Below are 18,523 nucleotides of genomic sequence, written 5' to 3'. Positions count from 1 at the left end.
TCATTTAAAATGTCTTGGGGATTACTTATTAACAAAAAGTAAATGTGTTGCAGTAGTTTGTAATTTAGGAAGGTCTTACTGTGATTTGTTCAGTGAGGTGAATAATCCTTTCTTAATTATTTATTGTATATTTATATCAGTATATGGGTTTTGATACTTTTATACAAAATGAGTTACATAAATCCATGGAGTATTTGATGTCAATAAGAGAGGTAAATAAAAAAATTAAGGTATAGTTTATTGACTGTTCTCATGTAACAAGCATTCCATCTCATTAACTTTTTACAACAAAGCAAAATGAACGTTCTTTTATGATCCTCCCTACATAGCTAGTGGAACTGAATGAAGGTTGTAGAGGTGAAATCATTCACTCACAGTCATGTACTGATCACTGGGCAGAGCTGGGACTCAAAACAGTTTCCATCTGGCTCATTAAGCTCATGCTTGGAACCCCTATTCTTCTCTCCTTTGCTGCTGCTGCTGCTGCTGCTAAGTCTCTTCAGTCGTGTCCAACTCTGTGCGACCCCATAGACGGCAGCCCACCAGGCCCTTCTGTCCCTGGGATTCTCCAGGCAAGAACACTGGAGTGGGTTGCCATTTCCTTCTCCAACTCATGCATGCATGCTAAGTCACTTCAGTCATGTCCGACTCTATGCGACCCTATGGACAGCAGCCCACCAGGCTCCTCTGTCCACAGGATTCTCTGGGCAAGAGTACTGGAGTGGGTTGCCATTTCCTTCTCCCTTCTCTCCTTTGAAGAAAGGGTTTTTCAAAATGCTGATACCAGTTGTTGCTATGCAGAGAAAGACTCTGATCCCTCACCTTCCCGGCCATCCTAGGTGCTCTTATTTAAGCCAAGAATGATGAAAAGAGGCAAATTCTCCATGGACAACATAAAAGGATGATGAAGACATTTTTGAAAAATGTTTTCTAATGGGAAAAACAGAATATGCTAATCTATAACAACTGGGGTAAGAAAAAAGGCAAAAAGTCACCAGAAATATTAGTCAACATCTCTATTTTTCAGTCCTTGTTTCAAACCTGATTGACTTTTTTTCCAATAAAAAATTTAATTCTTCTATGTTCATGGATACGAAGACCCAATATTGTCAAGAAGTTAGTTCTTCCCAAGTTGAGCTATAGATTCCATGCAACTACAATCAAAACTCATCACGTTATGTCATGGATACTAAAAAACTTACCCCAAAATTTATATGGAGAAGCAAAGACCCAGAAGAGCTAGTTTAATATTTAAAGAGAAGAGCAAAGTTGGAGGGCTGATGCTACCTGACTTCAAGACTTACTCTAGGAACACATGTAAATCCATGGCTGGTTCATGTCAATGTATGGCAAAAACTACTACAATATTGTAAAGTAATTAGCCCCCAACTAAAATAAATAAATTTATTTAAAAAAAAAAAAGACTTACTCTAAACCCACAGTAATCAAGACAGTGTGGTACTGGTGAAAGAACAGACAAATAAATCAATGATACAGAAGAGAGAGCCCAGAGATAGAATCACGTGTATATAGTCAATAGATTTTTGATGAAAGAGCATACAATGGAGCAAAAATAGTCTTTTCACAAAATGGTTTTGGGACATACACATGCAGAAGAAAATGAATCTAGACACAGAACTTATATATGCCTTTCGCAAAAATTCACTCAAAATAAATCAAAGACCTAAGTGTAAAACACAGAATTATAAAACACTTAGAAGATAACATAGGCAAAAATCCCCATGACCTTGGGTATAGTGATAATTTCTTAGTTACACCAAAGGCATAATCCATAAGATAAATAATAAGCAGAATTTCATTAAAAAATTTCTGCTTTGTAAAAGACAATGTCTAGAGGATGGAAAGACAAGCCAGTTATCTCTGAATTGGCTCATCCTCTAGAAGATTCTCCAGGGAGATCTTGAGTGTGTGTTAGTCACTCAGTCGTGTCTGACTCTTTGTGCAACCTCATGGACTATATCTCCCAGGCTCCTCTGTCCATGGAATTCTCCAGGCTAGAATACTGGAGCAGGTTGCCATTTCCTTCTCTAGGGGATCTTCCTAACCCAGGGATTAAACCCAGATCTCCTGCTTGCAGGCAAATTCTTTACCATCTGAGCCACCAGGGAAGATTTAACCCACATCTCTTATGTCTCTTGCATTGGCAGGGAGGTTCTTTACCACTAGTGCCACATGGGAAGCCCAGGAGATCTTGAGAGTGCAGTATAACATGGGTTTAAAATGTTAAATTATTTTTCTACAGCCTTGATAGTTGAATGACAGTTTTTCATAACGCAAAATTGTGATTCACAGGTTTTTCATTGAAAATACTTTCTCCTGTTGTTTAGCTTTTTATGTTGCTTTTAAGAAATCTTACATCAGTCAATTCTGTTGTCCTTCTAAATTATTGATCTTTTTGCCTGTAAGTCAAAAGGACTTGCCTGTAAATCCTAAAGATTTTTTTTTAATCATTAAAGTCTTATAGATTTATTAATGTACATCTTGAAGTTGACCACTGTTAAGGTCTAACCCAATCAGCTCTCTCTCCTTGAAAGGTTTCATATGTCAAAACACACCTCAGGACAGTGAGTGGGTGTTAGTCAGTCCAGATGTTCACTACTCTCTCAGGTAAATGAGAAGTAAGGGGAGTCGTGGGGCTCTGATCTCCAGGCCCAGAGAAATAGACCAGAGGTCCTGGGCATACATGACAGGAGACCACCTGGGGACTTTGAATAATACTGAGGTGGACAGATTTCTAGCAGTATTCCTAGTGTGGGGGCAGGCATATCATGAAGCAGAGCAGTAGTGAGTCTTGCTGGCAGGTCTGATGCTCAACCCAGTAGGTTAACAATTGAATCAAGTGTCTTATTTCTTACGAGTGACTTACGGCTTTCAACTTTTTGGCTTTCAACTTTTTCTCTATAGTAGTCTCAAGAAAAGTTCTCAGGTACCTGTTGGGTGTCTTTCCATATTTAAAAAGTGTTCTTATTTTATTTCCAGGAATTTTTATATTAAAGAATTAAATACCGGTTGCTTTATTATTTGGTTTTCATTATCAGACTCCATATTATATGATGTTTTTGTACCTACCTCTTTCATTTTAAACCATCTACTTCTCATTTTTTTACTTCTTTTTAAACTTGTTTTCATTCTCTTGTTTACTTTACTACTTTTCTCCAAAGTCTCTTATTAAATGTTTGTTTAAACCTATTCTCCCTGAGCTACTTCATAATTGAGTCATCATTGCTGTTATAATTCCCCCCTTGTCTTCAAACTTTTCCTCCTCTTCTTCTTCTTCCTCTTCTTCCTTCTTCATTGAGTTCAATTTTTATTTCCTTTCTTCTTTTATATATATATATATATGAAAGTGAAAGTGTTAGTCATTCAATCATGTCTGATTCTTTGCAACCCCATGGACTGTAGCCCACCAGGCTCCTCAGTCCATGGGATTCTCCAGGCAAGAATACAGGAGTGGTTTGCCAATCCCTTCTCCAGGATTTTATATATATATATAATTATATATATATATAGCAGAATGATATGTATATATGTATATCATATGATATGTATATATATATATGTGATATAATCACATATATATATGTATGTATGTATCATTCTTTTTGTCCACAAATGCTTGTTTGGGGATATTAATTCAGTCTGAAATGTTGTATTAGAGTTTTCTTCTGTTTTTACTTGGTTTCCTGAGAGAGGATTTTTACCTGGGAGAGAAAATGTCTGATTCCCACTCTGTTTCCTCCTGTAGTAGTGGAGTGTGTAGGTGCAGACAGCTTAAATATGCACAGTTTGTGGACAAGATGCTAGTGAAATGGAATAAGTTTTCTGTTTCAAGAGAAGGAAATTCTTCTGGATTGTTCATTTGGATTGTTTATTTCGTTAGTTTGAATGCAGATTGTATGCCCTTGATTTTATTTTTTATTCTCGTTTTTTTTTTCTAGTATGATCACATTTCCCTGTCCTGCTTCTTTTTCCCCTTTACCTTCCAGTCTCCCCCAAACATCACTCTCTTTCTTCTAACCTCATCCTTCAGAAATAATGCCTCTCAATCATGTTACCATGAGCTCTACACACTATTATGTCCTTTGTCTACAGTCAGTGCTCTGATTTATCAGAAGTGTTTTTCAGTATTTTCACACTTCCAGTGGACTTTCTCTTGCTTGAAGGACAGATATATGGCCATTTCTTCTCCTATTCCCTCTTCCTCAGCAGCTTTTCCAAGCCCTCCTCTGCACCTCCACCCCATCTCTCATCTACAACATTGAGAGATGGCACTGCTGAAAACAGGCATTTCTTTCTGTACTTACAGATAAGTTGAAGTTTGTAGTGTCGTGTGAACCCTAGCAATGTCATTCTCCTGGTTTTATTTGCTATATTGAGCAAGAGATACTACAAAGAAGTGGCCACTGGGAAGAACATAGTGTCACAAAGCCGAAGGATAAAAATCTTTCAGGAACAATGATCAATGTGGCAAGTGCTGCTGGGAGGTTGAGTAAGACGAAGACAGAAAACTAGCCATTGGTTTAGGGTCATCCTTGGTCCCACTGATAGGGAGTGGGTACAAAAGACCAACTGGAATGGATTCTACAGAGAAAACTGTGAGAAAGTAGATACAGTAAACGTAGCAAGTACAGAGCACTTATTGGAGAAGGCTTATTATAGAAGATTATATGCATGTGTGGTAGCTGAGGGTGATATGGGGTCAAGTTTTCTTTTTTGTAACTTTTTATATAAGCAGATACTTACAAAAAAATGCATGTATCTTAAAAATACCTCTTGATGAACTTTCAGAAGCAGCAGCCTGCAGATAGGCAACCATCCGCTTCCAGAAACCCTCAGTGTTCCATGAAGTCACTAATTATCTCCCAAAGGGTTACCCTTATGCTCATGTGTGACACCACAGTGCTGGCTTCTCTTTTGTGTATGACTTGTTTTGCTGTGCTTTATGTTTGTGATTGCTATTCACTTTTTTGTTAATACTTACTGGTGGTTGTAGCATTTTCATTCTTATCACCGTTTAATTTTCTCTTATCTGAATATACTACAACTTATTTATCATGGTATTGAAAGGAATTGTACAATTTTGGACTTTTATACATAGTGCTGCCATGTACCAGCGGAGAAGGCAATGGCACCCCACTCCAGTACTCTTGCCTGGAAAATCCCATGGACAGAGGAGCCCGGTAGGCTGCAGTCCATGGAGTCGCTAAGAGTCGGACACGACTGAGCGACTTCACTTTCACTTTTCTCTTTCATGCATTGGAGAAGGAAATGGCAACCCACTCCAGTGTTCTTGCCTGGAGAATCCCAGGGACGGGGGAGCCTGGTGGGCTCCCGTCTATGGGGTCGCACAGAGTTGGACATGACTGAAGCAACTTAGCAGCGGTAGCAGCCACGTACCAGACATAATTTCCTAGTTTCTAGTTATGCATTTTCTTGTATGCGACTTTTGGTGAATATATGTATGTATGTATGTACCTAGGAATGAAATTCTTGGATTATAAAAAACACACATATGAACTAATTATAGCCAAGTAACCCTATACGGTTTTTTTGTTTGTTTGTTTTCTTAGCACTATATATGAGTTCACTTGCTGGATAATTTTTTCAGCCCTTACATACTTTTTAAAAACTTTCAATTTATCAATTGTGACACAGCTTTTAAATTGCCTTTCATTGAAGGCCAACCAGTGAAGGCATGTGTTGGTAGACAAATTGGATGCTGCCTTTGAGAAGTATCACTTCACACATTTTTGTAGGTTTTCTCTTTGTTTAGCCCTCTTTTCCTCATTGATTTGTAGATACTGTTTCCATTTCTGGATACGAGTGCTTTACTGGTTAGAGGCTCTTTTATGGTATGAGAAATAGTAAGGTATGTTTGAATACTGATAGGAATAATTTAGTGATTCAGGATACAGAAGAAAAGTGTGGGAGAGAAATCCTTGAGTGAGCAGTGTGGATAAGATCCACCCAGCAGGAGGAGCCGACCATTGTAACTCTATGGTACACAACTTAAACTTTTAATTAAATGTTACTTTACTATTATAAATGTGATAAATATGTTAACTAAACAAAGTTATGTTTTTATATTGAATCATTTTGCTAGAGAAGGAAATGGCAACCCGCTCCAGTATTTTTGCCTAGAAAATTCCATGGACAGAGGAGCCTGGCAGGCTACAGTCCAGGGGGGCGCCACGAGTCAGACATGACTGAGCCTACACACACAAACACACACACATTGGATCATTTTAACTTTCCAAAAATGGGAAATCTTAATTAAAAAATTAGAATATAGAGTCTTTTTGCACATATATAAAGGAAAAGTATTCTGTGCTGTGTTCACTGGCTTTCTGTTATAGGGACATATGCCACTGTGTCATGGTACTAAATCTGAAATATTGTTATTGAATCATTCAAATTTTTTACCCTTTTTGCTTTTCTTATTTAATCTAGTCTTTTGAATAATATTCATTTTGCATTACTTTATCTGACTATATTGCCTTCTTCTAAGCTTTTACTTTCATTAAATGGTCTAATGGGTATCTTCAACTACCCACTTGAAATTGTCTTGGGTTGTTTTTGTTTTGTTTGGTTGTTTTGTTTTGCATTTTCTTTCTTATGTATTTCAGCAAGTTTTAAGTTCTTCTGAATTTTTAAAATTTCTCTTTTACCTTGTTTATTTTTATTTTCTTTAATGTCTTTAATATTTTAATTTTTGCTAAATTTATTTTTAGCTTTTCTTAACTCGACAAGAAATATAAAGTAGATAACTAATAAGGACCTACTGCATAGCACAGGGAACTCTATTCGATTCACTGTAATGTGTATACTCAGTTACTCAATCACTGTAATTATCTATAAGGGAAAATAATCTAAAAAAAAGTGAATACATGTATATGTACAATTGCTTCACTTTATTGTAGAGTAGAAACTAATACAACATTGTAAATCAACTATACTCCAATAAATTTTTTTTAAAAGCTAAAAGAAAAGAAAAAATATATTAGCAGCAGATATTTAAATAATTCAAACCCCAGTTTGAACACTTCTATTCCTTCATTCAGTCTTCAGTGGATTTCTGGTCCTTTGCAATCCTGTTAGTAACAAAATATGCAGTCAAAACCTATGGTATTTACTTGAGCATTCATGAGTCCTATGACAGGTTGTGCAACAGGTGTCAGTTTAACAGAAGGGAGAAACAAACTGATAATTCTATTCCCTGAAAGTGCCTCCTTTCTGAATTAGTTTAACCAAACATTAAGTTCATGGGAGTTGGGGGGGAATTTCTCTGAATTGCTGCTGCTGCTGCTGTTACTACTAAGTCGCTTCAGTTGTATCCAACTCTGTGCGACCCCATAGATGGCAGCCTACCAGGCTCCTCCATCCATGGGATTTTCCAGGCAAGAGTACTGGAGTGGGTTGCCATTGCCTTCTCCCTGACATTGCTATAGGCTATTAATAATTAAGGAGAGGCTAACTAGGGCCAGGAATTTTCATTATACAATTTTGGAATAAAGACAGACTCTTCCTTGTGGGATCACCTAACAGACAGAAACATCCCCCTCCAAAAGTCAGCATGACATTTTTTCATATTTCAGAGCAAAAAGAATTCTTGCTTCATCTCTTACTTTAACCCTCAGCTGTCAAAAGAAAAGTAGACTTCTTAATAGATATGCTTGTGACTTTAGAAAGAACAATTTTTTATAAGACTTTTATGTCTTTGAAAAGTTAAGTGGAAAATTTGCAGCACAGAGGTCTCACTGACCTAGCATTGATAACTGATGATTTTATCATCTCATTCTGGGTCCTACTCTAAGAGAAATATCTTTCCTTCAGTCAGTTCTGCCCAGCTTCTTCCCTCATTACAGGATGATGTTTTCTACTCTCCCTCACACTATAATTGTCCCTCCAAAATCCCCTCTCTCCTGCAGGATTATGGGTCCTTACAGTCATTTGTGGGCTTCCCTAGTGACTTAGATGGTGAAGAGTCTGCCTGCAATGAAGGACACCAGGATTCGAGCCCTGGGTCAGGAAGATCCCCTGGAGAAGGGAACAGCAATCCACTCCAGTATTCTTGCCATGGAAAATTCCATGGACAGAGGAGCCTGAGACACTACAGTCCATGGGATCATTAGTATTGTTCATTATAGATTAGGTTTAGCCATTCCGACTCTTGAAACCCAATGGACTGTATATAATTTTTCATTATAGCCATTTGTATTGTTTGTTATCCACATTCCCTAAGTGTGAGAGTTGTCTATGGTAATTCTTCTCAGCTAAATCCTCAGTTTACCACGAACCTCCACATAAAATCGAGTCTAGAGAACAAGATGGCAGAGGAGTAGGTGGACATGGAGGACATGTCTCTCCACCAATACATCAGGAATACACCTTCAGACACAGAAGTGCATGCAGAACACCAGCTGAGAGTGAACAGGAGGACCTGATCAATGGAAAAGAATATATCAGTTCAGTTCAGTTCAGTTGCTCAGTCGTGTCCGACTCTCTGCGACCCCATGAATTGCAGCACGCCAGGCCTCTCTGTCCATCACCAACTCCCGGAGTCTACCCAAACCCATGTTCATCGAGTCGGTGATGCCATCCAACCATCTATCCTCTGTCGTCCCCTTCTCCTCCCGCCCCCAATCCTACCCAGCATTAGGGTCTTTTCCAATGAGTCAACCCTTCGCATGAGGTGGCCAAAATATTGGAGCTTCAGCTTCAACATCAGACCTTCCAATGAACACCCAGGATTGATCTCTTTTAGGATGGATTGATTGGATCTCCTTGCAGTCCAAGGGACTCTCAAGAGTCTTCTCCAACACCACAGTTCAAAAGCATCAATTCTGCGGCACTCAGCTTTCTTCACCGTCCAACTCTCACATCCATACATGACCACTGGAAAAACCATAGCCTTGACTAGATGGAATTTTGTTGGCAAAGTAATGTCTCTGCTTTTAAACATGCTATCTAGGTTGGCCATAACCTTCCTTCCAAGGAGTAAGCGTCTTTTAATTTCATGGCTGCAATCACCATCAGCAGTGATTCTGGAGCCCAAAAAAGTAAAATCTGACACTGTTTCCACTGTTTCCCCATCTATTTCCCATGGAATGATGGGACCAGATGCCATGATCTTAGTTTTCTGAACATTGAGCTTTAAGCCAACTTTTTCACTTTCCTCCTTCACCTTCATCAAGAGGCTCTTTAGTTCTTCTTCACTTTCTGCCATAAGGGTGGTGTCATCTGCATATCTGAGGTTATTGATATTTCTCCCAGAAATCTTGATTCCAGCCTGTGCTTCATCCAGTCCATATTTCTCATGATGTACTCTGCATATAAGTTAAACAAGCAGGGTGACAATATACAGCCTCGACGTACTCCTTTTCCTATTTGGAACCAGTCTGTTGTTCCATGTCCAGTTCTAACTGTTGCTTCCTGACCTGAATACAGGTTTCTCAAGAGGCAGGTCAGATGGTCTGGTATTCCCATCTCTTTCAGAATTTTCCACAGTTTATTGTGATCCACACAGTCAAAGGCTTTGGCATAGTCAATAAAGCAGAAATAGTGTTTTTCTGGAACTCTGTTGCTTTTTCGATGATCCAGTGGATATTGGCAATTTGATCTCTGGTTCCTCTGCCTTTTCTAAAACGAGCTTGAACATCTGGAAGTTCATGGTTCCCGTATTGCTGAAGCCTGGCTTGGAGAATTTTGAGCATTACTTTACTAGCATGTGAGATGAGTGCAATTGTTCGGTAGTTTGAGCATTCTTTGGCATTGCCTTTCTTTGGGATTGGAATGAAAACTGACCTTTTCCAGTCCTGTGGCCACTGCTGAGTTTTCCAAATTTGCTGGCATATCGATTGCAGCACTTTCACAGCATCACCTTTGAGGATTTGAAATAGCTCAACTGGAATTCCATCACCTCCACTAGCTTTGTTCGTAGTGATGCTTTCTAAGGCCCACTTGACTTCACATTCCAGGATGTCTGGCTCTAGGTGAGTGATCACACCATCGTGATTATCTGGGTCGTGAAGATCTTTTTTGTACAGTTCTTCTGTGTATTGTTGCCACCTCTTCTTAATATCTTCTGCTTCTGTTAGGTCCACACCATTTCTGTCCTTTATCGAGCCTGTCTTTGCATGAAATGTTCCTTTGGTATCTCTAATTTTCTTGAAGAGGTCTCTAGTCTTTCCCAATCTGTTGTTTTCCTCTAGTTGTTTGCACTGATCGCTTAGGAAGGCTTTCTTATCTCTCCTTGCTATTCTTTGGAACTCTGCATTCAGATGAGAATATCTTTCCTTTTCTCCTTTGCTTTTCGCTTCTCTTCTCTTCCCAGCTATCTTTAAGGCCTCCTCAGACAGCCATTTTGCTTTTTTGCATTTCTTTTCCATGGGGATTTTCTTGATCCCTGTCTCCTGTACAATGTCACTAACCTCTGTCCATAGTTCATCAGGCACTCTGTCTATCAGGTCTAGTCCCTTAAATCTATTTGTCACTTCCACTGTATACTCATAAGGGATTTGATCTAGGTCATACCTGAATGGTCTAGTGTTTTTCCCTACTTTCTTCAATTTAAGTCTGAATTTGGCAATAAGCAGTTCATGATCTGAGCCACAGTCTGCTCCTGGTCTTGTTTTTGCTGACTGTATAGAGCTTCTCCATCTTTGGCTGCAAAGAATATAATCAGTCTGATTTCGGTGTTGACCATCTGGTGATGTCCACGTGTAGAGTCTTCTCTTGGGTTGTTGGAATAGGGTGTTTGCTATTACCAGTGCGTTCTCGTGGCAAAACTCTATTAGCCTTTGCCCTGCTTCATTCTGTACTCCAAGGCCAAACTTGCCTGTTTCGCCAGGTGTTTCTTGACTTCCTACTTTTGCATTCCTGTCCCCTATAATGAAAAGGACATCTTTTTAACCATGCAAAACTCAGTAGGATGAAGGGACTGGGGGAAAAACAGAAGTGTTGGTAGGACTGGACTTGCCCTCTGCCAGTGGGGGAACTGAAGCAGGGGTCTGATGCCCACATTGGGACAATTGTCTGAGTCAGAGGAGAAACATTTAAGGCTGAGAGTGAAACAGCATATCTGTGGCAGGGCTAAATAGAATGAGAATCAGACAGTCCTTGCTGCAGCCATACATACCCCGGACAGGGACACAAGTCCCCTGGAAGGTGCAGCGGCTGGCAGCTGGAGTTTAGGGATTGTGAAGCAATCTCAGGGCAAAGGCTGCTGTTGACTACAGAGAGAAAGATCAAGGGGATGTGAGGGAGGAGATTGTGGTGGGAAATGCCTGTGGAGGAAAGCCGGGCAGCCATGGAAGCAAGGTGATAGATACCGTTGCAGCCTCAGGAGCAAACCCCAGTGGATGACCCACATACAGAGGTGGAAATAAAACCACAATTGAAACACAGGGGCAGTGTGGCTAAGGAAGAAGACCCAAAACCTTCCCACCAGCTGTAGAAGTTGCAGATTAAATCCACACGATCAACTAGGCAGACTCTGTGTCTATGGAATATATAAAAGGTCACTGAGAGCTCCCACAAAAGAAAATGTGCTAGTTCTGATAGCTGTGGACATTGGAGGCAAGAATACACAGGAGTAGGACCATATTAGAATCTGAGCTGCCCCCCACAGCAGGTCCAGAGATCAGAACAGTGTTGGAGGGCATCCTAGGGAGGTGAGGTGGACTGTGACTCCCAGCGAGGGAAAGGACTCTGACAGCAGTAACTCAAGAAAAACGTTTATTATTCTTATGTTTTGACTTGTTCTGTAGATTCTTTTATATTTTTTCCTTTTTTTCCTTCCTTTTCTTCCCCCTCTGTTGTAGTTGGTGATTTTATTGGCACTATGAAACCTAATTAAGCCTTTGAGCTTTTTTTTTTTTCTCAGTCACATTTTTTATAGTTGTTATAAACCTCTGCCTCTACATTGGGCTTTTGCAGTTCTGTGAAGTTTTCCTTTTTTTTTTTTTATTTCTCCTTTTTTAATTTTAATTTTTTAAACCTATTACTATTTTTTATGGATTTATTCCCTTCTTTGCTCTTTCCTACTGTTCTTTTCTCCTTGCAGTTAATCTTTAAAGAATATAATCTTCTTTATCTATCTCTATTCAACTTTGCATATCTATTCTTCCTTTCTTTTCTTTCTTTCTTTTTGTCTTAACATATTCATTAGTTTTATTTTCATTGCTTAATTCCCCAGTTCACACCTTGCTTTAGTTTTCTTTTCCAGTTTGTGCTTTAGTTAGTTTTGTTCTGGTAGATATAATTTTTGGTTTCCTCTATTTGCCGAGTTAATCTATTGTATTTTTTTTTTTTGGACTGTTTTGATTTTGGCTCTGGGTGTGTATGTGTAGATGTATACTCAGTCACATTTTTTAATGTTGTTATAAACCTCTGCCTCTACATTAGGCTTTTGCAGTTCTGTGGAGTTTTCCTTTTTTCTTCCATTTTTTTTCTTTTCTCTTTATTATAATTTTAATTTTTAATTTTTCAAGCCTATTATATTTTTCCTACTTTTATTTCTTTGTTTGCCATTCCTACTGTTCTTTTTCCCTTGCAGTTAATCTTTAATGTATATAAATCTTCATCTACGTCTATTTAACCTTGCATATCTGTTCTTTCTTTCCTTTTTTCCTTTCCTCTCAACATCTTTGTTAGTTTTATTTTCATTGCTTTATTCCCCAATTGGAACCTTGCTTTAGTTTTGTTTTCCAGTTTGTGCTTTAGTTAGTATTGTTCTGGTAGATATAATTTTTGGTTTCCTTTATTCACCGGATTGATCTATTGCACTTTGTTTTTGACTGTTTTGATTTTGCTTATGGGTCTATATGTATATGTGTATATTCAGTCACACTTTTTACTGTTGTTGTAAACCTCTGCTTCTACATTGGGCTTTTGCAGGTCTGTGGAGTTTTCCTTTTTTTCTTTTTTCTCCTTTCTTCCATTTTTTTTTCTTCTTTTCTCTTTTTTATAATTTTAATTTTTTTGAACCTGTTATATTTTTTTCAACATTCATTCCTTTCTTTGCCATTCCTACTGTTCTTTTCCCCTTGCAGTTAATCTTTAATGTATATAAATCTTTTTCATCTACCTCTATTTAACTTTGCATATCTATTCTTTCTTTCTTTTCCTCTCAATATATTTGTTAGTATTGTTTTCATTGCTTTATTCCCCACTTGGCACTGTGCTTTACCTTTGTTTTCCACTTTGTGCTTTAGTTAGTTTTGTTCTTAAATGGTAAATATAATTTTTGACTTCCTTTGTTCACCAGGTCAATCTATTGCACTTTTTTTTTGTTGGACTGTCTTGACTTTGCTCATGGGTGTATATATATATGTGTGTGTGTGTGTATATTCCATCATTTTAATTATTACTTGCCTGATTTTGTGATTGCCATTAGTTTGAGGGTCATCTTTGGTTTCTCATTTTCCGATATTGGTTTTAATCTCACTTAATGCCATGACAAACCATTTTTGGAATCTTTGTTCCTGACCAGAGATCAAAACCTGAGCCTTTGGAGTGGGAGCACTGATTCCAAGACCCTATACTACAGAGAACTAACCCTAGGGAGTACAAAATACTGAGAACTCACACAAAGGAAACCACCTGAAAACAAGACCCAGCATCACCCAATCACCAATAGCACCCTGTGCAGGATGCCTCATCTAAACAATAAACAAAATAAAAATACAAACCCAGTCATCAGCAGGTAGGATTACCCCTCACTCAGCCTTGCCCATCAGAGGAAAAACAAACAAACAAACAACAACTCAGCACAAATCTCACCCTATAAGAAGCTTACACAAACCACTGGACCAAATAGGAGGGCAGAAATCAAAAGGAAGAAAGAATTCAACCTTGAAGGCTGGAAAAAGGCGACCTCAAACACAATAAGTTAAAAAAAATAATGAAAGGCAGGGAAATACTACACAAACGAAGGAAAAAACTAGAAACAGAACTTCATATAAATGAAGAAGAAATAGGCAAACTACCTGAAAAATAATCTAGAATAATGATAGTAAAAATGATCAAAAACCTTGAAAACAAAATGGAGCAAATGCAAGAATCAATTAACAAAGGTGTAGAGATCTCTTCAAGAAAATTAGAGATACCAAGGGAACATTTCACGCAAAGATAGGCTCAATAAAGGACAGAAATGGTATGGACCTAACAGAAGCAGAAGATATTAAGAAGAGGTGGCAAGAATACACAGAAGAACTGTACAAAAAAGATCTTCATGACCCAGATAATCACGATGGTGTGATCACTCACCTAGAGCCAGACATCCTGGAATGGGAAGTCAAGTGGGCCTTAGGAAGCATCACTACGAACAAAGCTAGTGGAGGTGATGGGATTCCAGTTGAGCTATTTCAAATCCTAAAAGATGATGCTGTGAAAGTGCTGCACTCAATATGTTAGCAAATTTGGAAAACTCAGCAGTGGCCACAGGACTGGAAAATGTCAGTTTTCATCCCAATCCCTAAGAAAGGCAATGTCAAAGAATGTCAAACTACCACACAATTGCACTCATCTCACACACTAGTAAAATAATGCTCAAAATTCTCCAAGCCAGGCTTCAGCAATACGGGAACCGTGAACTTTCAGATGTTCAAGCTGATTTTAGAAAGGCAGAAGAACCAGAGATTAAATTGCCAACATCCGCTGGATCATCGAAAAAAGCAAGAGAGTTCCAGAAAAACACCTATTTCTGCTTTATTGACTATGCCAAAGCCTTTGACTGTGTGGATCACAATAAACTGTGGAAAATTCTGAAAGAGATGGGAATACCAGATTACCTGACCTGCCTCTTGAGAAACCTGTATGCAGTTCAGGAAGCAACAGTTAGAACTGGACATGGAACAACAGACGAATTCCAAATAGGAAAAGGAGTACATCAAGGCTGTATATTGTCACCCTGCTTATTTAACTTATATGCAGAGTACATCATGAGAAACGCTGGGCTGGAAGAAGCACAAGCTGTAATCAAGATTGCCGGGAGAAATATCAATAACCTCAGATATGCAGATGACACCACCTTTATGGCAGAAAGTGAGGAAGAACTAAAGAGCCTCTTGATGAAAGTGAAAGAGGAGAGTGAAAAAGTTGGCTTAAAGTTCAACATTCAGAAAACTAAGATCATGGCATCCGGTCCCATCCCTTCATGGCAAATAGACAGGGAAACAGTGGAAACAGTGGCTGACTTTATTTTGGGGGGCTCCAAAAATCACTGCAGATGGTGACTGCAGCCATGAAATTAAAAGACGCTTGCTCCTTGAAAGGAAAGTTATGACCAACTTAGACAGCATATTAAAATGCAGAGACATTACTTTGTCAACAAAGGTCCCTCTAGTCAAGGCTATGGCTTTTCCAGTAGTCATGTATGGATGTAAGAGTTGGACGGTGAAGAAAGCTGAGTGCCGAAGAATTGATGCTTTTAAACTGTGGTGTTGGAGAAGACTCTTGAGAGTCCATTGGACTGCAAGGAGATCCAACCAGTCCATCCTAAAGGAAATCAGTCCTGGTGTTCATTGGAAGGACTGATGTTGAAGCTGAAACTCCAACACTTTGGCCACCTGATGCGAAGAGCTGACTCATTTAAAAAGACCCTGATGCTGGGAAAGATTGAGGGCAGGAGGAGGTGGGGATGACAGAGGATGAGATGGTTGGATGGCATCACCGATTCAATGAACATGACTTTGGGTAAACTCTGGGAGTTGGTGATGGACAAGGAGGCCTGGCGTGCTGCGATTCATGGGGTTGCAAAGAGTCAGATACGACTGAGCAACTGAATTGAACTGAGAAGAATTAAAGAATAAACATACAGAGACAAACAACACAATTACTGAAATTAAAAATATTCTAGAAAGAATCAATAGCAGAGTATCTGAAGCAGAAGAATGAATCAGTGAGCTGGAAGATAAAATGTTGGAAATAACTTCTGAAGAGCAGAATAAGGTAAAAACAATGAAAAGAGCTGAGGACCATCTCAGAGACCTCTGGGACAATATCAAACACACCAACATTCGAATTATAGGGGTCCCAGAAGAAGAAAAGAAAAAGAAAGGGCATGAGAAAATTTTTCAACAGATTATAGTTGAAAATTTCCCCAATATGGAAAAGAAAATATTCAATCAAGTCCAAGAGGCACAAAGAGTCCCATACAGGATAAACCCAAGGAGAAACATGACAAGACACATACCAATCAAACTAACAAAGACTAAACACAAAGAAAGAATATTAAAAGCAGCAAGGGAAAAGCAACAAGTAACACACAAGGGAAACCCCATACGCTTAACAGCTGATCTTTCAGCAGAAACTCTGCAGGCCAGAAGGGAATGGCAGGATATATTTAAAGTACTGAAAGGGAAAAATCTACAACAAAGATTACTGTACCTGGCAAGAATCTCATTCAAAATTGATGGAGAAATCAAAAGCTTTTCAGACAAGCAAAAGTTAAGAGAATTCAGTACCACAAAACCAGTTTACAACAAACGTTAAAAGGACTTACATAGTCAAGAAATACAAGAGAGGAAAAAAAAATCTACAAAATCAACTCCAAACAATTAAGAAAACGACAATAGGAACACATATAGCAATAATTACTTTAAATGTTAATGGATTAAATGCTCCAATCAAAAACAAGACCCAAAAATATACTCTCTACAAGAAACCCACTTCAGACCTAAAGACACATATAGACTGAGAGTGAGAGGATGGAAAAATATATTCCAGGCAAATGGGAAGCAAAAGAAAGCTGAAGTAGCAATCCTAATATCAGAAAAAAATACATCTTAAAATAAAGAATATTGTAAGAGATAAGGAAGGACACTACATAATGATCAAGGAATCAATCCAAGAGGAAGACATAACAATTGTAAATATCTATGCACCCAACATAGGAGCACCTTAATACAAAAGACAAACACTAACAGACATAGAAGGAGAGATTGACAGTAACACAATAATAGTAGGAGACTTTAACACCCCACTCACACCAATGGACAGATCATCAAAACAGAAAACTAACAAGGAAATACAAGCCTTAAATGATACATTAGACAAGATGTATCTCTTTGATATCTTTAGGACATGCCATACAAATGCAGAATACACCTTCTTCTCAAGTGCACATGGAACATTCTCTAGGATAGACCACATCTTTAGTTACAAATCAAATCTCAGTCAATTTAAGAAAATTGAAATCATATCAAGCATCTTCTCTGACCACAATACTATGAGACTAGATATCAATTACAAGAAAAAAACTGTAAGAAACACAAACACATGGAGATTAAACAACATGTTTCTAAATAACCAATAGACTGCTGAAGAAATAAAAAGGGAAATCAAAAAATTTCTAGAAACAACTGGCAATGAAAACACGACAACTCAAAACCTATGGGATGCAGCAAAAGTAGTTCTAAGAGGGAAATTTATAGCAATACAATCCTACCTTAAGAAACAAAAAAAACATCAAATATACAACCTAACTTTACACCAAAAACAACTGGAAAAAGAAAACAAAAGAACTCAAAAATTAGTAGAAGGAAAGAAATCACTTATAAAGATCCAAGCAGAAATAAATGAAAAAGAAATGAAAGAAACAATAGCAAAGATTAACAAAACTAAAAGCTGGTTCTTTAAGAAGATTAAAAAAAAAATGGACAAATCTTTCGCCAGACACATCAAGAAAAAAAGAGAGAAGAATCAAGTCAACAAAATTATAAATGACAAAGGGGAGCTTACAACAGACAATGCAGAAATACAAAGGAGTATGAGAGATTATTTTTAACAACTCTATGGCAATAAAATTGATAACCTGGAAGAAATGGACAGATTCTTAGAAAAGTTCAATCTTCCAAGACTGAACCAGGAAGAAATAGAAATTATGAACAACCCAATTACAATCACTGAAACTGAAGCTGTGATAAAAAAAAATTCTCCCTGAAAACAAAAGCCCAGGACTAGATGGCTTCACAAGAGAATTCTATCAAACATTTAGAGGAGAGCTAATGCCTGTCCTTCTAAAACTCTTTCAAAAAATTGCAGAGGAAGGAACACTTCCAAACTCATTCTACGAGGCCACCATCACCCTGATACCAAAACCAGACATAGACAACACAAAAACAGAAAACTACAGGCCAGTATCACTGATGAACATAGATGCAAAAATCCTCAACAAAATTTTAGCAAACAGAGTTCAGCAACACATCAAAAAGCTCATCCACCATGATCAAGTTGGGTTTATTCCAGGAATGCAAGGATTCTTCAATATATGCAAATCAGTCAATGTGATACACCATATTAACAAACTGAAAGATAACAACCATATGATCATCTCAATAGATGCAGAAAAAGCCTTTGACAAAATTCAGCATCCTTTTATGATTAAAACTCTTCAAAAAATGGGCATAGAAGGAACCTATCTCAACATAGTAAAGGCCATATATGATAAGCCTACAGCAAACATTATTCCCAATGGTGAAAAACTGAAAGCATCCCCCCT

This window comes from Giraffa tippelskirchi, chromosome 6 (genome assembly GCF_054371585.1).
Source record: "Giraffa tippelskirchi isolate mGirTip1 chromosome 6, T2T-mGirTip1v1.2.pri, whole genome shotgun sequence".
In the NCBI taxonomy this organism is placed as follows: domain Eukaryota; kingdom Metazoa; phylum Chordata; class Mammalia; order Artiodactyla; family Giraffidae; genus Giraffa; species Giraffa tippelskirchi.
Note: the sequence above shows the minus strand (reverse complement) of the source record.